Source organism: Pezoporus wallicus, unplaced genomic scaffold, assembly GCF_028554395.1.
Source record: "Pezoporus wallicus isolate ANWC-B61680 ecotype Strahan unplaced genomic scaffold, APGP_CSIRO_Pwel_v1 contig_1851, whole genome shotgun sequence".
Taxonomy (NCBI): Eukaryota; Metazoa; Chordata; class Aves; order Psittaciformes; family Psittacidae; genus Pezoporus; species Pezoporus wallicus.
The window spans coordinates 1,361,545-1,365,424 of record NW_026635653.1 but is presented as its reverse complement, the minus strand read 5'-3'; the positions used below and the strand labels follow the sequence as shown (position 1 = coordinate 1,365,424).

The following is a 3,880-nucleotide window of genomic DNA, read 5'->3' as shown; positions in this document are numbered from 1 at the left end:
CACTGTACAGAAGCTTCCAAATAACTCTGTTTTATAAATTAAATAACTCAATTCATAATAATCACTGAATCACTGACTGGAAATGAAATTACTCTCACAGTGGCTTTCTTGCATCAGGCTTCAGGATTCACACAGGTTTACTAGGTCAAATACAGCAGTGCATCTCTGCTGGGCTCTATCCATTTTCCTCATTCTGCTCCTGAAATGGAAAATTCTTTTACCAAGACTGGTAGAGCCATACTTTACTGCTGAGAAGTGTTTCTTCAGAATTTTCCTCAGATACCTGGGACTTATTCATCCTGACCATACTGGATCTGCACTGGCTTTATGCATTATCACTTTGGGGCTCTGTGTCACTATCCTCCGAGCTGCCAGTAATGGGAATGAGTGTGGGGAAATCTGGGATGGGTTTGCATGCGGCAGTTCAAGAGCTCTTAAATGACACATTTACTGACTCAAGAGCCAAACTGTGCAGAAGTGACTACTTCTGGGCAAATATATCCAGATTCATAGGGGACTGCACTTGAGTTTAGAAGCCCAGCTTACGGAAATTGGGTCTGCACTGAGTTAGCTCACTGTCTTTGAAAGGATTAATGGAGTGATTAATCAGCAACTGGATAAACAACCCACAGATAATTCACAGTCAATTATAGTTTATTTTATCTGACAGTGCTCCACGACTGAAATTTTATGTAATGCACAAGCCAAGAGTGTTTCAGCTAAATTTCTAGTGGGTATTTGCAATCGAGATACCACAACATGGCTTGATACAAATGCTAACTTTTGCTCAAGGGAGTATGGGAACGATGGGGTTATTGTAGGTCAGTATAAAATGAAAGGATGTCAGAGAAACAGCCCAGCTTCAGCCTAAGCTGACACTGACTCTTAAGATGTTGTTCAGTGAAGGAAAATCTTGCTCTTTTGGGGATTGCAGTTTGCAGAGGTTTGGTTTGTATTGGTTTGGTTTAAAAGGTTAGCCTTCAAAGGCAAAGAAGACAAAAATGTTTCTCCACTTTGCAATGGAAGCACATTGTCTGGGGAAGAAAGTTTCAGTTGTACAAAATTAATGGCACATAAGGATGGAGATGGCTTATGAAGAACCTTTGCTCTCAGGTGCCCCCACAGCTCAGATGCCTCTGCAGCTCTTGCTAGTTGGTACCCTGACACTAACTCAACCAAGAGGCCCTATGAGTCCTACCTTTGCCATGTTTGAGCAAAACTAGTAGCCAAAGATCATTTTGAGAATTCTAAAAATCTTAATTAGATGTTTCTGTTAAAAAAAAAACAACAAAACAACCCACAACCAAAACTTTCTTAAATTAACTGATTGTTTTGTGTATTTGCAATGACTATGTGGACTCCAAGAAGGTGGCTCAGTTAAAGACCCTGCTGTGCTGAACTAATATCACAAAGGGAACAACCTTTAGACATATTGTACTAAGGTAGTAAGAGAGGGCAAAAGGCCTTTACAGACTGAAAACTAACCCACAGAATTTCACAAAACAACTCAGGTTTTCAGCTGTGTGTTTGAGCTGCTCGACAACTATCTTTATTGCTTAATGACTCTTGTAGGTGGTAAGGTAGTAAGAGAGGGCAAAAGGCTTTAGAGACTGAAAACTGACCTACAAAATCTCACAAAATAACTCAGGTTTTCAGCTGTGTCTTTGAGCTGCTCAACAACTATCTTTATTGCTTAATGACTCTTGTAGGCATCCGAAATGCCATGGTAACTAAAATTTTATGGCTAAACTTACCCTACATATCTGCTGCTAGCTTCACCCTGAATCAATTGCAATCTGGAAGCTGCTAGACATCTTGCTGATTCTAATTAGTCCTTAACCATACTGCCCCCCATCTTACCTCTAGAATCCAGTATGGAAGACTCTGTCAGAATTCACCTGCCCAATGGAATATAGAGTAGTTGCACAGTGCACACGGACACCCATGTGCAAAACTATACAAAACTAGGTCTGACAATGAAAGTGGGTATTTTGGTCCCTGTTTTTCATATATAGTCCCCATGACAGGAATTTGCAGTCCTGTGGTAGTTTCCTTCTTAAGGTGTAGAGAGAGAAAAACCCAAATCTGTCTGAAGTTGGTATATTCTGGATGCAGAGTATATGTAAAGTGAAAGTGGAGACATACAGTGAATCCATCCCCAAACACCACAGGAAGGTATCTTTTCTACTCAGTATCCATACAGTTTCCTTTGTAAATATTTTCATCTTGTTGGCTGTATGAATTATGTGTACACACACACACACACAATGGTTTAGGGATATTTCTGTAGGAACATTTAATAGGCCCAGTAATTTTTGAATTTCAGCTTTGGGCAAGGTTAAGGCACAGCTCCATGTGTGCAGAAACATCACTCTCAGGCCTCTGCAACAGAGACTCCTGAGATTCAGCTCACCCCAGTCTCAGGCAGCAATGGAAAGAGGATTATCAGAATCACTAGTTTGTTTTTACCTACCCAAATTCCATTTACATCTTGTTCTAAAGTGCTTCATGTCTGTCTTTTATAAAAGGCTGTGAGATTTATGGCTGAAAACCACTCTGTAAGAGTTAGGATTATTTAAGTTATTTTGGGTAACACGTCTGTGTCTTGTCTATAACTGTCCCTGAAGATGTTAGTGCTTTAGTCATATGGCATAGAAATAGGAAGCTTTAAAAATAAAGAAGTAATACATACTCAATTTTCTAATCTACAGGCTTTCAACACATTTATAGCAGTAATTTTCTTGCCCATTCTACTCATGTTCTTATTAACTAAGCAGCAGTCTTGGAAGTAAATATTTTATTTTAATAGCACATACTACCACCTGCTGTAAGCAACTGAAATTGCCATTGCAGTTTCCAAGCTTTTAAAGCTGCAAAAGATAGCCAGCCTTAGATATACAGCTAGATTGTTGATCTCTCTCTCTGATGCTAGTTTAATTATATAGTAATTCAAATACTTTCTTACCTTAGTAGTTCATTAATTATATATGATTTGTAAGAGCTAGAGCTTGACTGTCTCTAAGATGCATGGAATTTTAGGAAACAGTTTTGTTGTAGATATGAAATTGATAGTATGATGAAAATTTAATTATTTTCAAATACAAAAAAAAATCATTTAAGAAATTAACAATTGCTCCAAGGTGAGCAGAAGTTTTTTAAATAAGTCAAGCCATGAGGGATAAAATATCAGAATATACAATCATAAACTCATAGAATGGTTAGGGTTGGAAAGGACCTTAAGATCATCAATTCCACTCCCCCTGCCATAGGCAGGGACACCACACACTAAACCATGTCACCCAAGACTCCATTCAACTCGGCCTTGAACACTGTGAGGGATGGAGCATTCACAAATTCCTTGGGCAACCTGTGCCAGTGCCCCAACACCCTCACAGTAAAGAACTTCTTCCTTATATCAATTATTAAAATAATTATTCTTTTAATCAGTTGCCCATTTGATGCAAAGGAAAGGTAAGAAATGGGAAATCTAGGCATCTCTTCATGACTTTGTCCTGGGTTCAGCAGTAGCAGTCATGTTTTTTTTTTTACTGTGGCCTACGGCCACACCACCCTGAAAACGCCCGATCTCGTCTGATCTCGGAAGCTAAGCCGGGTCGGGCTCGGTTAGTACTTGGATGGGAGACCGCCTGGGAATCCCGGGTGCTGTAGTTTTTTTCTTTCACCTCGGCAAACTGACTCGATTCACCCTCTCCTTCAGCAGTTTCTGCAACTTGTCATCCAGGACTCCATACAGCTGGCCCTGGACATTGCTGAACGAGAAAAGTGGCCAGTACTTTATCTCTATACTGACTCATGGATGGTGGCAAATGCCCTGTGGGGGTGGTTGAAGCAATGGAAGCAGAGCAACTGGCAACGCAGA

The 3,880-nt window shown here is 40.0% G+C and overlaps 1 non-coding gene across 1 annotated transcript; it reads left to right on the top strand.

Annotated features, from left to right (window-relative positions):
• The first annotated feature begins 3,553 nt into the window (after window positions 1-3,553).
• LOC130592711 (5S ribosomal RNA) lies at window positions 3,554-3,672 on the top strand. The gene has a single exon (XR_008970635.1). It is a non-coding gene; the product is annotated as a 5S ribosomal RNA (ribosomal RNA).
• Window positions 3,673-3,880: the final 208 nt, after the last annotated feature.